Source organism: Carya illinoinensis, chromosome 9 (genome assembly GCF_018687715.1).
Source record: "Carya illinoinensis cultivar Pawnee chromosome 9, C.illinoinensisPawnee_v1, whole genome shotgun sequence".
Classification (NCBI taxonomy): Eukaryota; Viridiplantae; Streptophyta; class Magnoliopsida; order Fagales; family Juglandaceae; genus Carya; species Carya illinoinensis.
The window spans coordinates 18,869,022-18,892,261 of record NC_056760.1 but is presented as its reverse complement, the minus strand read 5'-3'; the positions used below and the strand labels follow the sequence as shown (position 1 = coordinate 18,892,261).

Below are 23,240 nucleotides of genomic sequence, written 5' to 3'. Positions count from 1 at the left end.
TACCAGACTATTTATAATTTTTATATATATGTATTTATGTATAAATTATTCATATATAAACTATTATTTTAGAATATAATTTATTTATTTATATTTATACATATAATTTATTTATATATCGACTATCCCGAAACGGTACACGAAACGGTACCGGTATCGAAATATTTCGTTCCAATGCCTTGACCGGTACGCCATCCGGTACGGTATTCAAAACATTGCGATCATGAAAAAATGGGGCTTCATTACATGTGTAGAGATATATTTCGTTAGAACTTTGTGGAAGCAATTACCACAAAAAGATAAAAAGAGAATATTTTAATCCCGAATAAATTTTATAAAAATAAATTTATAAATTAATATAATTTAATGTGATATATTAAATTGTACAGTTATTTTTATTATAAAATAAATATAATAAATTATATAAATTCACGTCAATTTATAAATTTACTTTTTATAAAATCTTTCCTTCACTATAATACTTTTAAAAAATATAATCCCCTTACACGGTAATCTTCTAAAATAAAAATACATTATCTTGTTGAAACTTTATTTTAGTAAATGAAATTTAGTTATTTATGGAAACTTTAAATACGTTTTAAACCTCATTTTGACTAATGAGAATGTAGATTCTCATTTTTTGATCGCTTTAAACCTCGTTTTAAACTTAACATACAGTCATAAAGTGTGTAAATATCGCATAATCGCTTTAAAAAAGAATGAAATTTACGATTAAAAAAAGTTAATTTTTTTTGCACGTGGGTATCGTATTAATTCACTTTTTTCAAAGAGATTGCGTAGCGCTTGCACAACCACAACTACAAATATCATTTCTCTTTCTTATTATATTATTTTAGTATTTTTTATTTGCAGCCATGTACTCAAAATAAATGTTGGTGTATTCTTTTTTTTTTCCTCTCTCTTTTATTTGTTGATATTGTCATGGCTATAGAAGAAAAGTTGTTTTTCTAATCGAGTTTTATTATGGTTACTTTTTTATGCTACTTCTTTCTTACATTTGACAATTTATGAAATCTATATTATTCCACAGAAAAAACGTATACAAATATATTTTATTTGTTTATAGATAAAAAAAAAATCAAAATATTTCAAACAATACTGTTAGAAAACACAGTGGAATACCTCAAATACAACTTATTGAATTACTCCACAAGTCTATCCAGCATGAACAAATAATCCAGCAAGCCTCAAACGTATCATCTCGGTAGTGAAGTGTACTACATAGAATAAACTAGAGTAACACTCAACAAATCTACAGTTTAAATATTTTTTCAAGAGAGAACAAAAAAGAGACAAATTCTGTGTTTTTTTTAGATAACCAAGAATCATCTGGGGGGCTATATATAGCCCTCACTGTGCATCTCATATGGCTGGCCTTTATGCACTGCAATTAAACGGCAACTTTAATTCATAAGCATGTAATGCATGGCTTAATAGCTATTGTTACATGTCGTGGCCCGTTACGGTTTTGAGAGGGGTTTGCTCATGTGAGTACCCCTTAATCTTACATCTCACACTCGCACACATTGGGCATGACCCTAGGCCTTGTATCCCTCTAACGTTCTCAATTTTGTTCATACAAACAAATAGGCTATACGATCACCAAGCACACTTGCAAAAAGAAAAGTGGGAGTACTATGCCAAATCTCTCACAAAGAATACCAGTATAGCAACATCCCTAAAGTGTCTTGCTGTATCCTTAACCCATTCGATCGCATCAAATCAAATATTTTCGAACCATCTTGAGTAAAAAATTCAGAATAATGTTTGAATACCTCTAAATCATTTCGATGTGTTCACAACTTTAGTCACTACCATTGTGTAACGTCATAGTTTGACATTGGCAAACACCATTGAAGATATGATGTCGAATAGTCTTCCGTTTGCTCTCATATCATTCAATATTAGTTGAACCGCTTTCCCAACAATATCTATTTAGACCGTATCAATCATAGCCATAAATAGCACGTCAAAATATCATACGTCACAACCTTCATCTTATGACATAGTCAAAGGCAAATAAATGACACTTTAATAAAGTATGAGATTCACATAGTGAGAAAGAAGGGAAACATTTACTCGTTTACTCATTTGGTCGAATAAGCACATGTAGTATAAAATATATGCTATGGTAGATATCTCTTTCTCAAAGAGTTTTTGTCTATTTCAATACTGTATAGATCTTAATCTATCCGCTCCTTAAGCGTCTAACCCGAGTTACTGTATTAGCTCACCTCCATGGCGTCAAAGATGGTCTTGCATTTGGCTAACCACAGGCTACATAGATTGTGGGGTACTAATACATAGTCCTTTTAATACAATAAACCTCATCTTAGCTCTCACTAAGGCGACATATCTTTGTGTCAACCATCTTATCCCCTTGGACAAGTATCTAGGGACACAATATCTTATATTCACTCGCTACTCGAGTGCCAGAGGTGATCGTTCGTTTGAGGAAGTCGATCTAAACCTGTTGACATAACTTGTGTGTGTATTCGGAAAAACAATACGATAAAGACAACAACTGAATAATATCATATTGCATTAATATCTCAAAAGAAATTTTACATCTCATTTTCAACTAAAATACAAATTACATTCACAATCTATGCAATCCTAGATTTCTAATATGAGCCTAAAAAAATTTCATGCTGGAGGCTTTGTTAGAGGATCAACAACCATGTGACTCATAGAAAGGTGTTTCAGGACCACTTCATTTTGCTCTATTATGTTTCTAATGTAGTGATATATGATATCTATATGTTTGATTTTTCTATGATACTTTGAGTCCTTAGCATATGCGAGAGCTGTGACATACTATCGTAGAATATTGTCACTAAATCTGAAGTATCCGTGCCAATGTCTAGATGCTCAAAGAACCTTTGTAACCAAACAACTTCTTAAATTGCTACTAAACAAAATATATACTCTGACTCCATGGTGGATAAGGCTATACATGGTTGTTTCTTGTTGCTCCATGTAATGGCGGCATTATTGAGTAGAAAGACATACCTAGTGGTTGATTTGCGCTCATCTAGGTCACTGTCTCAATCAGCATCACTGTAACCTCTCAGCTGCAAGTCCAAACCTTGATAACATAACACATAGTCTGCAGTTCTCTTGAGATATCTCATAATCCTCTTGACTACTTTCCAATGGACCAGTTCGAGGTTAGATTGGAATTTATTCACCAAGCCAACTGTATAGCATATGTCTGACCGAGTATACATCATTGCGTACATTAGGCTGCCCACAACATTAGCATAAATGACATGAGCTATCTTTTTCATTTATTTTATTTTTTAGTCTTAGGACACATATCTTTGGACAAGCTTTTGCCTCTAGCAATATGAGTGTCAATGTGTTTACATTCATTCATTTGGAAGCGCTCAAGAACTTTATTTATTTAAGTCTATTGGGACAAACACATAAGTTTCTTTGCGATCTCTGTAGATCTTAAATCCTAAAATGTACTTTGGCTCACCCATATCCTTTATCTCAAAATTCAAGGATAACCATTCATATGTATTGACTATCAACCTTTTGTTATTTCCAGCCAGTAGTATGTAATCAACATATAATGACAACATAATGAAACTCTTCTTGGACCTTTTGACATAGACATAATGGTTATTCGTGATCATCGTAAACCTCGAGAGAATGGCTCGATGGAATCTAAGATACCATTATCTATATTATTGCTATAGGTCATATATAGATTATTTGAGCGTGTAGACCTTGCGCTCTTAACCTTTTATCACAAAACCCGTGGGTTAATCTATATAAATCTCCCCATCTAATTCTCCATTGAGAAATATTGTCTTAACGTCCATTTGATAGAGTTTCAAATTCATGTATGCTACAATAGTTAGAATCAGGCAAATTGAGGCAAACCTCATCACTGGTGAAAAAGTTTCCTCATAGTCTATACCCTCATATTGGGTATATCCTTTCACTACTAAGCGGGTTTTGTACCTTTATATTGCTCCATCCGACTTGCACTTCACCTTTAGAACCCATTTGTTTCTAATAACTTTGAGCCTTGACGGTAGATCTGCCAAATTCCAGACCTCGTTAGTTCTCACAGACTCTATCTCATCATTTAATTCTTTCATCCACTCATCTTTAGTATAAGATGAAAGAGCCTCATGAATTGTTCTAAGCTCATCATCACCTTGCGGAGCTACCGTGAAGACTTCCTTTTCAATTTAAAAATGACGACGAGGAACACTTTCATGCTTGTTTCCACGTTGCTAAGGTTGTTGTGGTTAATTTACAAGTGGTGTACTCCCACTCAAAGAAGAGTCACTCTCATAATTTGTAGGAGTTTGAGGAATTTCTGCCTCATTCTCAACTAAACCTCTTGAAGCGCCTTCCTCTTCATCAACAATCTCATGGAGTTTCAAACTCCTATCAACCTCACTCCTATTTGGAAACTCATCATGTAACAACCCACTAAAAATTCAATTGTGAAATTTCTATTGATTTTAGGAATCTCGTGAAAACCTTATAAGTTTTCACGAATCCATTAATCATATAGGTTTTAGTCTAACTGCATAGGTAGTGTTATTACTCATTATGGTATCAGAAGTGTGTTTTTGATTATTGGAGATAGTTAGAAGTGTCTAAATGTATTATAGTCTGTGCCATTAGACTCGGTGGGTTATTTAAGATCTTATGGCGCAATAACTCTTTTTCATATTTTTGGACGAAACGTCTGTTCAAAACTATAGATATTATTGGATAAAAATATCTTGAACTAATTTTTATGGATATTATTGGATATAAATATCTTAAACTAATTTTGTGGATATTATTAGATAAAAATATTTTAAGCTAATTTCGTGGATATTATTGGGTAAAAATATCTTTAGTTGATTTTTGTAGATATTATTAGGTAAGAGAGTCCTACACTTAACTCTCACTCTAGGTAGGAGAGACCTACACTTAACTCTCACTCCGGGTAAGAGAGACCTACACTCAACTCTCACTCCAGCCTCATCTCTTCCATATCTCGTCTATAAGTATCTCCAGCCACCCCCCACGAAATTATCTTCATTTACACTTTCCATTGAAAGAATACCAAATACTCTCTCTTGGACAGCTTTTAGGTGTTCTTTTGCACACTCATTTCGAAGCTTTTGTAAGTGTTTTATCATAAAGTATCCTTCATATAAGTTGTTTTTTTTTTTAGTCTAGTTTACGTAGATATCTTATTTGTCCCATTTGAAGATCATTTGGTCAGTAAAATATTGTGTAAACTATGAAAATGTCATTCTAGGAGATAAACTGGAGAATATGTTATAGTTTGAAGTTTTTGACCAAGCTAATGGATAGATATTGGTCCAAAATTTTTATGGAATATTGTTAACATGTGTATATGATTATTGGTTGAGAATTTTTGCATGATTAAAGGTTTTGATGAAATATTTTCTTAGATTAAGAAACTTAGAAACTGGAAGAGGAAAAACAGTTTCTGTTTTGAGAAATTTTAACTCTTTGGTAGTCTAAACCTATTCCAATGATTTTGATAATTTTATTGGAAGATCTTAAGCATCTTATATACATGTTATATTATTATTTTGAAGATATTTGATGTTAGTTTCAAAGATATGAAATTTTATGCAAAGAGATATTCAGATAAGCCAAAGTGTGGATGTTCTTGGCTAAATTTATGTTTTGGTTAATTTTTAACCATGTGATCTTGAATTAGAAGCTTATATATGTTTTAGGACATCTTTTTAAACCATGTGATGGTTTGGTTTGAAGATCACATTTTTATAAGTCGTAGATCAAAAGGTTAATCAAAACAAATTAGAAACAAAAATCAATAGAAATAGCATATAGGAATTTCGACCCTATGGAGTTTTAATAGTTGTGATTAGTTTTAAATTTTTCTAAATTGATATTTGAGTTGAGGATAAAATTTACATGAGAGACATGTAAATTTTGGTGACTTTTGGAGTTAGTATGCAAAATCCTTTAAGTTATGGGTAAAACAGTCATTTTCCTACATGTAGAGAGTAAAATAGAAATTTTACTCTTTAAGTTAGTATTTTCCATATTTTAAATTATTAATGACTTAGTGCTAACTTTTAAAATCACTAATTACAGTTCCTCGTGATCGCGCTTGAGGTTTTATAAGAAACGCGGAGATCGAGGTAAGTTAGTTTTTAACTTACTAGCAGTCTACTGTATATGTGTGCTAAGTAAAGGAACCATAGTGTATGTATGTGTGTTATCATATATGTCATGCCATGCCAAGTTATCACGTAATTGTCTGTTATATAGAACTTATTCTGTCATTAGTTTTTATCTGTTACATAATATATTATGTCATGTATTACTATACATTACAAATACGTCATGCTAAGTATGTCATCTATTACATGTATATCAAGTCATGTAATATTCACTGTTGCAAGTATGTCATGTTAAATATATTGTCCATTATATGTTATGCCATATTACGAAATGTTTCTATCTCAAGTTGGTCATGTATTTTAAGTTATGTTCAAGTTACGTTATGTTACGTCAGGGCTTCAGTCCTTTCGTATTCCAGTCACGTTTCATCTTAAGTTACATTCAGTTTCGTGGGGTCCACAACAACTGTGGCACACGAAATATGGGGTCATAGCAATTGTGACGCATACACTACGTGAGACACAGCAATTGTGACACGTAGAATACATGGGGCTACAACAACTGTGGAGTATGTATTTAACTACATTGTGACGCGTATAATACATGGGGCCACAACAACTGTGGAGTATGTATTTAACTGCATTGTGATGTATAGAATACATGGGGCCACAACAACTGTGGAGTGTGTATTTACACGTAGAATACATGGGGCCACAATAACTGTGGAGTATGTATTTTTCATGTTAAGTCAAGTTTCAGAACAAGTTCATGATAAGTCAAGTTTCAAATCAAGTTCATGTCAAGTCAAGTTCAGTTCACATTTCAATTTAAGTTATGTCAATTATGCTATATTGTACATCAAGTTATGCTTTAATTACTTATGAATTTGATTATGCATTCATGCTTTTACTGTCATCCATGCATCATTAGCCTGTGTAAAATTTTTTTGTAATCAAATCTCACTGTGGTAGTCCCAACTATCATTCCTCCCGAATGGTAAATTTTGTTACAAGACCTGAAGGAGAATCAGGAGTTGACTAACTAGACACAGTTGACTGAGCGATGATACGATATCAATGTTAATATAGTAGTTAACGTAAATTACTACTTGTACTATGGAATTACATCTCCAGTACTTTTTGGATCATAAGCATTTTAGACTAGTGTTGTGATCTTAGTTGTTCAATGAGTCTTTATATTAGGGGTGTACAAGAAACCGGAAAACCGGCCGTGACCGACTCAGACCTGCCGCCGGAGGCCGGAACCGACCGAAACCGCCAAGGAACCGGTCGGCGGGCGGCAGCGTTTTAGCAAAATCGCCTATCATCGGTTCAGTCGCCGTTTGAGGCCGGCTCAAACCGCTGAACCGGCCGATGTAATATTCCTCTTTTTTTTTTTAAAAAATTTTATCAATATGAAACGACGCCGTTCCACTTAAGTTTAAGTAGAACGGCGTCGTTTTACTTTTAGTTCTGTGTTTTACACACAGATTAAACGACGCAGTTTGTTATTAAACCAAACGGCGTCGTTTTGTCTATAAGGTGAGTAAAAAATTAGAACGGCGTCGTCTGGTATTAAACCAAACGGCGCCGTTTAGATATAACCCATCATCTTCTTCCTTTCTCCTTTCCGTTTCTGCGTTTATAACCCTCTCTCTCTCCTCTGCAGCTCTCTCTCTCTACTCTCTCAGATGAACGACGTCGCCGGAGGGAAACCGAGAACCGACTGTAAACCGCTAGAGAACCGCCGGAGTCGATACGGCTGGTTGTTCTCCTCCCCGTCGACCGGTTACGGTCGGTCCATCCACCGTTTTCCCTCTCATCGGTCGGCGGCGGGTCTGCCCAAAAACCGCGCCGAAGGGGTCAGTTTTCACCCCTGCTTTATATATGAAGTATGTTTTAAACATTTGAGATATTTTCAGTTTGGTGCATAGTATTGCTAAAGAAAAAATTTATCCGCTACGAATATTGCATAATGTTAGATACATGTTAGGAACATTGCATCTTATATGTCATGAACGGGGGCAGGTAACCTTGTGTTGCATGTCTCGACGCTTCAAATGTCCGTCCGATCCCAAACGAAATTTGGGGGCGTCACACATCCTCTATGAAATCCACATTTCGTGACTCAATCTCAGAAATAGTTCCATTAGATTGTTCACCTATTAGCACATACTCTTTTAAGTGTTCTGAGTACCTTATAAAGAAGATATACTTCTTTCCTCTAGGGCTTAACTTCCCATATTTGTGAGAAATATCGTGAACAAAACTCGTCTCATCTTCAATCTTCAACGAGGGTACTGTTCACATGAACAATGCCATTTTCGAAAAATAGCAGTTGCCTCCCACAGAAGAGCCACAACCACAGCCTCCTAATGGTGGTGCTCGCTGCACCACCTCTTTGGTGTGCGCTGGACCTTTGTGGTGCACCCAGCGCCCTGGCTGCCACCACGATGCATGCAGCACCTTGCGCTGGACTTGTGGTGCGCATAGCACCCTAGCTACGCCATCACAATTAAAAAAAAATATGTCACTTTTTGCTACGCACAAGTGCATGTAGCACTGATGTGGCAGTTCCGCTAGTACTAGCAACGGCTCTGCCTCAAACATGAAATAAATAAATAAAAAAATGGCACCCATGTACAGTTAAAAAAAAAACTACGTTAAAAATAGGCTTGATAAACTAGAAGCAATTTAAATAAATTGCTCTGATACCAATGTTAGAATACATAGCAGAATACCTCAAATACAGCTTGTTGAATTGCTCCACAAGTCTAGCCAATATGAACAAATAACCCAATAAGCCTCAACTATATCCTCTCGTTGGTGAAGTATACTATATAGAATAAACTACAGTAATATTCAATAAATCTACCGCCTAAATACTTTTTTAAAAGAAAATAAAAAAGTGAGAGATTATATGCTATTTTAAGATAACTAAGAATCATTTGAGAAGGGGTTATATATAGCCCTCCCTATGCATCTCATAGGGCTGCCCAGCCTTTATGCATTGCAATTAAGAAGCATGTAATGCATGACTTAATACATGTTGTGCACGTTGCGGCTTTGGGAGGGGTTTGCCGATGTTCCCTCCATCTTATAAATACATACCATTTTCATTTTAAATAATTATTTTTATATCTTGTAATTTTTATTTAATTTTTAAATAATGCGTATATGCATTCCAAGAAAAAACAAAAGGATATTTTGAGAAAGATAAATAAATTTCATAACAAGCATATATATATATATATATATCGTGCATATCAAAATAATAAATGCGAGGACAAGCTCGAATGGCTTCGTATTTTCATTAATTTTTTAGAGTATTATATCTATATTTATAATAATAATAATAATTTTTTTAATATTTAAAGAGGTTATAGGAAATGTTCCTAATACTAAATACGTTGTTTTAATCCTTATATGTATAATCACTTATATGTATACATAAACTTTATAAAGATATTAGTCAAAGGTGAAATTTGTTTGTCAAAATGCACAAATAAAGTTTATTCATCAAAACGAAATAGCTAATGAATAAGCTCAAACTTGCTCAAATATTAAATAAGTTGTTCGTAAACAAAAAACCAACTCGTTGAAAAACTCTAACTTGACAGGTATTTGAATAAAAATTAAATGAACGAGACAACCACCCTCTATTCACTCGAACTAGACTCAAGTATATAGCCTTAAGCCAACGTTAGGATATTGAGGTGATCTCAAATGATCTGTAAATAATAGTAAAAAAGGTAATACATAGTAATAAAAAAATAGTGAACATATAATACCTTCCCACCTTAATTCTATTTTTCTAGACATGCAAATAACCTCAACTATTTAACCTCGTTAGAAGAGATTCAATTATGATCATCAAGTACTTATTAAGGTTGTATCTGGATAGAAGCATTTGTATTTGTATTTGGAATTCAAATCGACCAAGATTTCAAATTCAAGATTTTGAAAAGCTTAAAAACTTATTTGGCTTTTGATGTAAATTTTAATTTTAATTTAAATATAGGATCCAAACAAGGGATTTGAATTTTAAAGAACAAAATCCAAATCCTCCTCCAAACACACCATAATGGAATTATTCTCTCCACTCAGTAAAGACTCTCTCTTATTTCCCATGCATAACAGATACAGGTCTACAGCTATCGGAATTCTTCTCTCCACTGCGTAAAGGTTTTTCTCTTTCCATTGCATAAAAGCTACCAGGAATTAGTTCAGCACAAGTTCCTCAAACCTCATATTTTTACTTATAAACTTTCCATTTCACCGACCCTAGTCTCGAGAGTGTATATGCTCCTCCATTGATCTTCTTCAAGACTAATTCGGGCGTTTTACATTCCAAAGGTGAATGAGTAAACAGCTGAGATAGCAAATGTACCTGAATAGAAAGAACAATAGTTCTCAACTAAATAAATTCAACTTTTAGGCCATCAACTTGCACACACGACAAAGATCCATACGGGAACTATACAAGCGATGGAAGTAGGGACTAGGGAACATGGAATGAAGTTACATTTCAAGTACCAATGCAACGCCCCATTACATCCATCCTGCTGAGGAAAAACGAAAAATAAAAGATAACAAAAAAAAAAAAAAAAACATGCCACGATGACATAAGCTGGTTTTATTGCATCCGTGGGCAAAACAGTAAAAACCAGTCAGGCATTGCAGCTTCAAGCCCAAAAAACAAGGGGAGAAAATGAAAAACTATGCTCATGTGTAGCTTTTTGTATCACAAAAGTGAAGTTTAGCCTTTGTACCCACGGGTTTCTACACAACATTAAAGCAGAAGTAAATGCAAGCTCTTGATATTACCTGTGTATGATCTTCATTTTGGGAGGGGAGATACCCCCCGGAATGCTGATTAAATGTAGGTTCAGGCCTCTGACATATACGACTAAGAGAAGTGCTATAGCCACGTCAGTTTATGGGTTTACTTTGTGAGATCTCTGTGTCTAAAGTATTTCTCTACAACTAATGTACTGCATCCCAATTCTGCAGCCAAATTGAATTAACATCTGGAAGGCTTAAGGATATATCATCTGAGCAGGATAAAGATTAAACACTCATGAAAGCAATGTGCTGCCAAATATTTAAGAATGTCACCATTCAAACCAAAAAGGAGAAGATAAAAGAGCCGAAAAGAGCCGAGCTTCAGAGTCGAAATGAAACTGTAATATATTAAGTCTGAAGAGCCTAAAACAAAAAGAGAAACAACTGTACACCCTATCATATATGGAACATAACTGCTTGGCTTTCTCCTGTTTCAGAAATGGCCAAGGGTCCGAATTCCCATCTTCTGGATTATTGCTCCTGAACTATTGAATAATTATCCTCCTGTCAGGCACAGTGGAGAAGGTTCTACCACAAATACCATGGCGGCAATTAAACTATTTACTGTTTAATTCTTTCTTGACATCATCAACTTACAACTCAAAACATCACGTATTTGGATAGTAAGTCAGGAAAATGTTTTTTTTCGTGTCTGTGGTCTTTCTATTAGTTAGTTTTTGAGGAGTTCAAGTTCTATTAGAAATATTTGCAATAGAAATTTACTATTTGAGAAGACAGATGAACTTTGCCCTGCACTATATTTTATCTTTGTTACTCAGGTTTCATGCAATCTCATCTGTCTTCCAATGCTCATTTATTCTTTCCTTTGTATGAATAACCAAAAGGCGAACAATCGTCGTTCCTGAAATGAGTTCTCAGCATAATTCAAGTGGACAGTAGGCATACCTGTTTCGACAAGTTCACCAACAAACCTTTTTGCCATTCCTGACACCATGATTGTCATTGGCACAGGAATCTTCTGGGTTCCAGTGATGCTTTCTAGCAACTGCATCCACACCATAGGAAACAATTATGAACTTCAATGCAAATGTGAAAATGAATATGACACATCACTACAAAGTCACACCAAAAGCACCAAGTAAACTGTAATGGAAAGTTCAGAAAAAAGTACATGAGACGAAATGAATATTTGGCAATACACGAGACCAATCGTAACGATAAATCCCCTACAACACCTTAAATAAAACAAAGCAGAAAATGAAAAATTTGTGGGAATTAGAACGCTAATCCTCAACACATTGAACCCAAGAAATAGATCCGAGCTACAAGGAAAGAAGGGATGTGAAAAAAAACAATCAAACAGGAAGCATACCCTTTTCATGTTAGAATTTTGAAATCCAGCTCTCCTTTAGGATTCTTATCTACTCATCTGTTCCTCTGTGAACTGCGACGAAATAGCCGTCAAGTTGTCAAGATGTAATCGATCAAAGCAAGTTGTCAAGATGTAATAGTTTAGCGGACATGTCTAGTGGTATAACTCATTACATGATGTCCCAATACAGATTACGGCTTCCGCATAAAGAGGCAGAAGTAAAAAAAATAAAGCTTTAAACTGAAGATTTTTGAGAAACGTGGTTTTTATATAAAGTGGGACTATAACAGAAATTTCTGTTGGTAAATTCCAACTCGATTTGAAAAACAAAATGCTGTTATTGATGAAAACATACTGAGTGAGCTCATTCACCTTAATAAATACCAAAGCCTGCTTGAAAACACTATTTGAGGATTGATTCTGTCATAGATTGTTATCTGAAGCCTTCAAAAGCTCATCTTACAGACGACTTAGCATAATCAACAAGTTTCTCCATAAAGGCATTATGCTTCTTTCTTTGCTTTGTTTAAATCATGATTTTATTTTCAAATCCAGAGAAACACTTCTTGATAATTTTAAGTGTAAATGGGTTGTCAGAATTGCATTTTTCCAACCTGATGAGTCATGACAAGTATTGGAGTATGCCAATAAAAGAGGGTGCAATAATAAGAGGAAAAAGAAGAGCATACTGCATCTTGGTCATTTTAGCAGGGTCGCAGTGGAGGATAACTTGGAGAGCTCAACATTCATGTTGTCCTCCCTCCTCATTGTCCTTGTTTCTCGCATTGGGTTTGGCCACAGAGTGCTGCTGTTGTAGCGGTTGATGCTGGTGTTGATGTGGAAGCGGAAGGGTCAGCAGCAGGGGAATGAATATCCAAACTGTCATTGTCGTCTTGTTGTTGTGCATAAAAAGCTACGGAAGCTGAGCCATCCTCTCTTCCTTCAAACGCTGGCTGCTTCGAACTTGCCCTTCGATGCCTGCCTCTCCCTCACTCTCGTGTCCCACGCACACCCCCCCAGAAACACGGAGATCACGAAGGGAAAACAAACGGCTATCGTTGCGTTTCGTCTGGAATAAGACGACGTGTCGTTAATTGAAGTCACTAAAAACATCGTTACACTTCCCTCTGTACCTTTTTAGCGCCATGAAGTGTAGAAAGGTACCTAAAACTACTGATACACGCAGGATGGTGGCTTGATTTCCAGTTGAAAATATTGTTCCATAAATTTGGCTTGATTGTGGCTCGATCTTAGCTAGAACGAATTTTAAACAGATTTTTTACTCAATATCCGCTTGACAATCTACTTGGGCAAATATTCAAAAAACCTAATTTTTGCACGGTTTTATATGTTAATATATTTTTGAGGAGGTAAGTGCGGCTAGTATATAGAAAAGATAAAGAACTCTTTTTGTGAGATTCTTGAGAACTCATTTAGTGTATTGGGGCTTTGAAATTGAGGAGTGATTTGTGATAGCTTTCTTGTACTCCATCTTTATTAGTAAATTTCTTTGAAGATCTACTCCGCTAGTGGACGCATGCTATCGTTTGAAGTCAAACCACTTAAATCTTGGTATCTTTGTGTGATTGCTAATTTTCGTTTCTATTTTTACTCTGATTTGCTTCCACTATTACTTTCTTTGCATCTAGTTTGTCTCTAAATCTCCACTCGTTTCTAACAAACTAGTATCAAAGCGGGTAGGCTCTATGGAAGATCTTTGCTCTTGAGAGATGGTTTCGGTGAAATTTGATGCAGAGAAGTTCGATGATCAAAATAGTTTCAGCTTGTAGCACATCAAGAGAAGGGCCTTGTTATGACAACAAGGGTTGCCTAAAGTTTTGGAAGAGAATGTGTCGGATGAACTTTCTACATCAACAAAGGAAGAAAAAGATAAAGTGCATAGTGTGATTTTGTTATCTCTTTCTGATGGAGTTTTACGTGAAGTGGTCATGAAGAGACTGCTGCGAGTCTTTGGAGGAAATTGAAGAGTTTGTATTTGAAGAAGTTACTCACTAACTGTTTGTATTTGAAGCAACGATTGTACACGCTCCGAATAAATCAAGGTATTCTTATGTCCGATAATTTAGATGAATTTAACAAAATTATTAAGGATCTAGGGAATATTGACATTAAACTTGAAGAGGAAGATCAAGCTTTAATTTTGTTATGTTCATTGCCCATGTTGTTTGATAACTTTGTGAACTCGATGTTACATGATAGAGATACCATCTACTTAGCAGATGTAAAATTTGCTTTAAATTCTAGAGAATTGAGAACAAAATTGAGTGTACAAGGCACGGATAATCAAGCCGATGGCTTGTTTGCGAAATCTTCCTCTAGTAGTAGATCTGGTGAATGAGGTTTGGATCATGGTGAGGATAATTCTAATGGAAGCTCTAAATCTAAGGTAATTCCAGTGGAAGCTCTAAATCTAAAAAAGAGGGGGGAAATATCACTATTGAAAAAGGAGGAAGCAAATTCCTCTAATGTTGTTAGTTTTGTTGAGAATACTATCAACTATAATATTGTCATAGCACCCAATAGTCTTTTGATGACAAGTAGGTCATGGACTCAGCTTCTATGTTCCATGACCTAATTCATATGCCGTTTTATATATAAACGTATTTTAGGAGATGAGTGCATCCAATATATAGAAAAGAGAGAACTCCTTTTGAGAGATTCTTGAGAGCTCATCTGTGTATTGGAGGTTTCAAATTGAGGAGTGGTTTATGATACCTCTGTTGTACTCCATATTTGTTAGTGAATTTCTTTGAAAATCGACTCTGCCAGTAGACGTAGGCTATCGTTTGAAGCCAAACCACTTAAATCTTGGTGTTTTTGTGGGATTGCTGATTTTCGTTTCTGTTTTGACTCTTATTTGCTTCCACTATTAGTTTTTCTGCATCTAGTTTGTCTCTAAATCTCAACTCAATCCCAACAATACAAAACTTCTGACATAGAAAAGACGAGAAGGAAACAAGGAAACTCAGCAACACATTGGGCATGCACTCAATTCATGTATGAACTATATACTGCAGTCTGCCTGAAACTAAAGGACCTTGCTACCAACACTTTTCAAACATAATTGAGATGTTTTAAAGCAATAAAACTTGCCAAACGCAAGCAGATAACAGTACCACTAGAGTTCAAGCTGATCGATGATGTCACGGCTTGATCACTCTTTTAACTTCTGACACACACACTCATAACAAGTCGACATCTTCCTATGAGTGTGTGTACAAGCATTCCAACACATGAAAATGCTCAAGTATTCCAACTCTAAGCTATGCTTAATTTGTATGTACAAGGTCTTAATGCTAGCATGGTGAAAGGAAAACGAGTTTTTACTATAGGGAAAGTCCCTTCATATTTCACCTTCCAAAGAGAAAACATTTACTCAAGGATATGATATAAACAAAGCAAGGGCAAGCATCTGCTAAAGTAATTTTGGAACTACTTATTCATACCCCATTTTAGATTAAACCACAGAACATAGATGTCAATGCCAAAACCTTGTGAAGGACTTGAAGATGGAGCATAAGCAAGCTAAGTTTTTGATATTATTGTTAGTAAAGGACGTGATTGTAAAGCACGGCTATTCCCCTGCTGCACAATCGTAATTTCAAATGGATCCTTGGATTGTTCGTTTATTTCTTCCCTGCTTCTCAATGATTATTTTATATAACTGAGTTATCAAACCAAAACTTTCATTGTAATCAATCGAAGATGCACACACTAATCAGCTACACGATCACAGAAGAAAATGGGCATGTTCTCTCCCTAAGTTGAACCTGCCATCTAATCTCCAGTGATAGGGCTTTAGATCTGGAGAATTAGATAACAAGAAGCTGAAGATTAAATCAAAGTGACATCAGATTAGCTTTTTACTAGATGGAAAAATACCCTTTGTTTCCTCCAAGTACCAAGGGTTTTGCATTTTGTACCTCAAACTATTAAAATTGACACATTGTGCCTGCAAACTACTTAAAACTAACACTTTGCACCATTCATTAAGATTTGATGGTCAGTGTTGAACCTAAAGTTTCAAGTTTCATGTGATTATAAATCTACACATAGATTTTGATGATAACAAATGAATTCAAAGAATAAAGGAGTTTCAAACTCAAGTTGTCCACACAATGGAGTCAAGCACATCAAAGAACCAAGCATGAGCAAGAAGGAAACAAGTTCACATTAAAGTCATAGAGTAATGTTGTAAATCTCTTAAAATTCGAAATTAGGATTAATGTTCAAAATTAATATTTTATCATAAAGCATTAAAATACATTTTCCACATGTGCATGAATATTTTTGAAAATTAAATTGAAAAATTTTGAAAGATGATTGATTGTCATCTTTTACATGTGCATGCCTTGATTAAAGGGTTGAACTTTGAAAATATTAAAGATGATTGATTGTCATCTTTTACATGTGCATGCCTTGATTAAAGGGTTGAACTTTGAAAATATTAAAGATGATTGATTGTCATCTTTCACATGTGCATGTTTTATTTGAATATTTTCAAAAGTGATTGATGCTTTTTTAGACTTATACAAAAGGTAGATGATTTTGTTTGAAAATTTTGAAAAGTAAAGTGTGCTCCTTTTGTCATATGCAAAAAGTAAAAGATTAGGTTTGAATTTTTTGAAAAGGAAAATGTGCTCCTTTTGTCATATGCCAAAAGTAAAATATTAGGTTTGATTTTTTTGAAAAAGTAAATGATATTGTCATTGACAATTGAAAAAGAAGAACCTTTTATTTGAATTTTTTGAAAAAGTGAATGATGTTGTTTTTGACATGTGAATCTTTTTTAATTTGAATATGAAGTCTCATATGCCTATAAATAGATCATTTGAGAGCTTCACATTCATAACACCAAGAGCATACAACATTCATTCAAAACTTTCATTCTCTCTTCTTTAAGCGTTGAGCCTTAATCCTTATTCATTTTGAGAGATATAGTTTGCGCTGTATTGTTCTTATTTCACTCATTGAGGAGTGTTTTCTGATAACCTACCCACTATCAGCTCTTGTATCATAAAAAGGGTGTGTATAACCCTTGTGCGTGTAGAAAGTATTCTACACAAGGAATAGTTGAATCATAACGTGTAAGGTGATTGCAAGTGTAGAGGGTGTTCTACACGGATCCTTTGTAGCGGTGTTGTTCAAAGGTGTAATAGGTTTCTATCTCCACCTAAAAAAGGTTGAATAGTGAATTTGAGAATCCTCAAGGGGTAGCTTGAGGCGAGGATGTAAGCAGTGGGGCCGAACCTCGTTAACATACTGAGTTTGCTTCTCTCTTACCCTTACTCTTTATATTTATTGTTATTTCATATTTTGTTTATATTTTATATTATATATTTGATTTATAATTGTTATTTTTTTTAATACAACTCAATTCACCCCCCCTCTTGTGTTAGTCATCTGGGCAACAATTGGTATCAGAGCTAAGAGCTCTATTATAAGATTAACTATCTTTTGAGTTAAGAGCTTATGCCTAACATTTCAGCTTCATTTGGTAAAGGTCAATTTAGCAGTCGGCCTCCACTCTTTTGTGGAGATAATTACTCATTCTGGAAAGTTAGAATGAGAATATTCCTTCAGGCTCAAGGTCGAGAAATCTGGAAATATATTGTAAATGGACCTTATATTCCAACAAAAGTGGTTGATGGAGTAAAGGTCAAAAAGGAAGAAGAAGAGTTTGATCGTGAAAACGATAGGCTTTATACTTTGAATTTAACTGCTATGAATTTATTATTTAATGCTCTCAATGGAAATGAGTTTAATAGAATAATGACTTGTGCTACGGCAAAAGAAATTTGGGATAACTTGGAAGTTACTTATGAAGGAATTTCGCAAGTCAAGGAATCAAAAATTTATATTCTTACTCATGAATATGAAATGTTTAAGATGAATGATGATGAATCTATTTCTAGTATGCACACTCGTTTTACTAACATCATAAACAACTTGACAGCTCTTGGCAAAGTTTATTCTAAGGTGGAGATAATAAGAAAAATTCTCAACTCTCTACCAAAACGCTGGGAATCAAAAGTGACAGCGATTCTTGAAGCTAGAGACCTTAAGAAGCTCGAAGTGAATGAACTCATCGGGTCACTTATCACCCATGAGTACACATTGAAAAGAGGAAAAGAAGAAAGAAAGCTAAAGAAGAGCTTGTCACTTAAAGTTGTTCCTCATGAAAGTGAAAGTGATGAAAATGAAGAAAATGAAGACAAAGATGAAGAAGTTGCGATGATAACAAGAAGAATTCAGAGGTTCTTAAAGAAAAATAAAATTCCTCCGAGGAAATCCTTCAAAAAGTTTTCCAAAAAAGATTCAGGTAAAATTGACACTTTAATTTGTTATAAATGTAATAAGCCTGGTCATATCAAGCCAGATTGTCATCTGCTAAAGAAAGATCGAAACAAGGGCAAGAAAGCAATGAAAGATACATGGGATGATGATTCAAATAGCTCAGATAGTGAAGCAAGCAATGGAGAATCAGCAAATCTTTGTCTTATGGCTAAAGATGACATTGAGGTAACAAATCTTGATAATATTGAAGATCCTTCATATGAAGAATTGCAAAAAATTTTAGAAGAGGTTTATGAGGAATTTGAAAAATTAGGTGTCAAATATACTGCTTTGAAAAAGAAAAATTTTCTTTAACAAATGAAATTGATATTTTAAGAAAAGAAAATATCATTTTGAAAGATGAAAATCTTGAATTGAAAAAGAAGAAAATCGATTTAGAAAATATTGTTGAAAACTTTACGAATGGAAAAAGAAATTTTGAAAAACTTCTTGGTAGTCAAAGATATGTTTTTGACAAGACAGGCTTGGGATATATGCCAAAACAAAAATATAAATCTTATAACAATTTCTTTAATAATCTTTCTATATCAAAGACCAATAATCAAAATTCTTTTCATAAAAATAATTTTGTCAAAAAAATATATTATTATAATCATTCAAGTTCTTCATATATGTCACATGCTATTTGCAATTTTTGTAATAGAAATGGTCATAATTATCATACTTGTCCTATTAGAAGAAATCATACAATGACTGTTAGGGCCATATGAGTACCTAAAAATCTTGTTTATTCTAATACTAATAAATAAATGACCCAAAGAACTTGGGTACCAAGAAAAATCATTTTAATTATTTTTATAGGTATGCATGAAGTCATCCACAAGTAAAAACAAGTGGTTTTTAGATAGTGGATGTTCAAGACACATGACGGGAGACAAGACTAAGTTATTTGATCTTAGATCTAAAAAAGAAGGACACGTGACATTTGGAGACAACTCAAAAGGGAAGATCGTGGAATAGGTAAAATTGGTAATGAATCTTCTCTCATAATTGAAGATGTTCTACTTGTTGAAAGTCTAAAACATAATCTTTTGAGCATAAGTCAATTATGTGATAAATGATTTACAGTTACTTTCAAAATGGATAAATGCATTATTTTGAATGATCATGATTGTAATATTTGTTTTATTGCTTTTAGAAGTAACAATATTTATACAATCGATTTTGAAGAAATTACCCCACAAGATGCAATTTATTTTTCAGCTCAAAATGAAACTAGTTGGTTATGACATAGAAGACTAGGTCATGCCAACATGGAACTTATTTCCAAACTTTCAAAAAATGATCTTGTAAGAGGTTTACCAAAAACATATTTTCTTAAAGACAAAATTTGTGATGCATGCCAATTTGGTAAACAAACAAAAACTTCTTTTAAAACTAAGAAACATATTTCCACTACTAGACAATTGCAACTGATACACATGGATCTTTTTGGACCAAATAGAGTTGCAAGTTTAGGAGGAAAATATTATGCATTTGTTATTGTTGTTGATTTCTCTAGATATACTTGGGTCATCTTTCTTGCTCATAAAGATGAGGCACATAATACATTTACCAAGTTATGCAAGAGAATTCAAAATGAAAATGGCTATACTATTTCAAGTATCCGAAGTGATAGGGGAAAAGAGTTTGTTAATAAAAATATTGAAACATTTTGTGATGAAAACAGTTTTGTGCATAATTTTTCTGCTCCTCGAACTCCTCAACAAAATGGGGTAGTAGAGAGGAAAAATAGATCTCTTCAAGAGATGGCAAGAACAATGCTCAATGAGAACAACTTGCCTAGTTATTTTTGGGCTGAAGCGGTAAGTACTGCATGTTATGTTATAAATAGAGTTATGCTAAGGTCGAAATTAGATAAAACCCCCTATGAGCTTTGGAATGAGAAAAAGCTCAATATTTGTTACTTTCATGTATTTGGATGCAAAAATTTTATTTTGAATGACAAGGATAATTTAGGCAAGTTTGATGCAAAATCTGATGAAGGTATCTTTTTCGGGTATTCTACTAATAATAAAGCTTATAAAGTATTCAATAAAAAGATTTTGACTGTACAAGAATCTATGCATGTAGTATTTGATGAATCTAATTCTTCACTCTCCAAGAAATCTATTGATGAAGAAACATGAGATATAAATAACACGGAAAGTCTCAATCTCAACAAAGAGAAAATAATAGAGGAAGTTCAACATGGAGCCATCAGAAAAGATCATCAAAATTTAATACAAGATGCAACCAAACAGTGGAAATTTGTGAAAGATCATCCAGTGGAACAAATTTTGGGAGAACCTTCACAAGGTGTAAGTACTCGATCATCTCTTAGAAATATTTGCAATCATACTGCTTTTCTATCTCAAATTGAACCCAAAAATATTGATGACGCACTTCTTGATGAATTTTGGATTCTAGCTATGCAAGAAGAGTTGAATCAATTTGAAAGAAATGATGTTTGGACACTTGTTCATAGACCTAAAAATCATACTATTATTGGAACAAAATGGGTTTTTAGAAACAAGAAAGATGAGTCCAGAGTCATTACTAGAAATAAGTCTCAACTTGAGCCCAAGATTTTAATTAAGAAGAAGGAATTGATTACGATGAGACATATGCACCTGTCGCAAGATTAGAAGCTATTCGAATGCTACTTGCATATGCTTGTTATAAAGATTTCAAACTTTTTCAAATGGATGTTAAAGTGCTTTCTTAAATGGTTTTATAAATGAAGAGGTATATGTTGAGCAACGTCCAGGTTTTGAAAATCATATTTCTCCAAATCATGTTTTCAAACTCACAAAAGCACTATATGGACTTAAACAAGCTCCTAGAGCTTGGTACGAGAGATTCAGTCGTTTCTTGATTGAAAAATATTTTTTAAGAGGAAAAATCGACACAACTCTTTTAATTAAATATGAAAATGATAATATTCTTTTGATTCAGATTTATGTTGATGATATAATATTCGGTGCTACTAATGAAAATATGTGTCAAATTTTTGCTAAGACTATGCAAGAAGAATTTGAGATGAGCATGATGAGAGAACTTACATTCTTTCTCGGATTGCAAATTAAGCAAGCAAAAAATGGGACATTCATCAATTAATCAAAATATATTAAGGAATTACTAAAGAAGTTTGGGATAGAAAATGCTAAGGAAATTGGAACACCAATGAGCCCATCAACTAAATTTGATAAAGATGAATCCGGGAAGCCAGTTGACTCGAAAATATATCGAGGTATGATTGGTAGCTTATTATATTTAACAGCTAGTAGACTAGATATTATGTTTAGTGTATGCTTATGTGCACGCTTTCAATCATCTCCAAAAGAATCACATTTAATTGCAGTTAAGCGCATTCTTAGATATCTTAGTGGTACAATTAACCTAGCGTTATGGTACCCTAAGCACACATCTTTCGATATAATCAACTACATAGATGCAGATTATGCTGGCTGTAAAATAAATCGAAAAAGCACTAGTAGAGCATGCCATTTCTTAGGTCATGCACTAGTTTCCTGGTTTAGTAAAAAATAAAATTCTGTTGCACTATCTACTGCTGAGGTAGAATATGTTGCTGCGGGTAGTTGTTATGCTCAAGTTCTCTACATGAAGCAACAACTTGAAGATTTTAAATTCATGTATAATCACATTCCAATCAAATGTAATAATACAAGTGCTATAAATCTTTCAAAGAACCCAATACAACATTCTAGAACTAAGCATATTGAAATAAGATATCATTTTCTTCGAGATCATGTGCAGAAAGGCGATATAGTACTAGAATTCACAAACACACACGATCAATTAGCAGATATTTTCACAAAGCCTTTACCAGAAGATAGATTATGTATGATCAGAAGAGAAATAGGTATAATGCATGCTATGAATATCTCTTAAAAGATAGACTAGAGTCAATAAAAATAGAGATAGATTTTTTAAATACTTTTACATAAACTTGAAATTCTTAGTCTCATGTTTGAGACGCTCATTCTCTTCATACAATATCATGTCATTCTTATCTATGGGAATCGGCAAGCGGAATGAAGAATCTAATAAAGATTTCAACTGTTTATTCTTCTGCCGAATGATTCCTTCCCTTATGTGAGACTCTTGAACAATTCGTTGAAATACAATAATTTGTTCTTTGAGCTTTTCAACTTCATGATTTTTGGCTTGTAGCCGCTGAGAAAAAGTAACAATAGAGGAAGAGTAGCAAGTCCCAAGACTCACCAAGTCATAAATAGCATCAGAATCTGACTTATTAGTCAGATTATTATTTTCCTACTGCAACATGGCACCAATGGCAGCTGCAGAAAGGACAGGAGGTTGAGATGCAGAATGCCTCATGGATGGATCTAGAGAAATGTTAGAAGAATGAGCCATTGAAAAAAGAATAGAAGGCTTAAAACGAGAATGTTAAAGGAATGCAGATGAGTTATAGAGATGAGAAGAAACCTTGATGCGAATTGGATGAACTTCAGGACTGATTTTATAGAGATAGCATAAAGAATAAGACAAACTAT

At 34.0% G+C, this 23,240-nt stretch overlaps 1 long non-coding RNA gene across 1 annotated transcript; it reads right to left on the bottom strand.

Moving 5' to 3' along the window:
- Positions 1–10,206: 10,206 nt before the first annotated feature.
- Positions 10,207–13,364, bottom strand: LOC122277450. Its single transcript, XR_006229013.1, has 3 exons — positions 13,032–13,364; positions 12,343–12,414; positions 10,207–12,015 (listed from the first exon to the last, which is right to left on the bottom strand). It is a non-coding gene; the product is annotated as an uncharacterized LOC122277450 (long non-coding RNA).
- Positions 13,365–23,240: the final 9,876 nt, after the last annotated feature.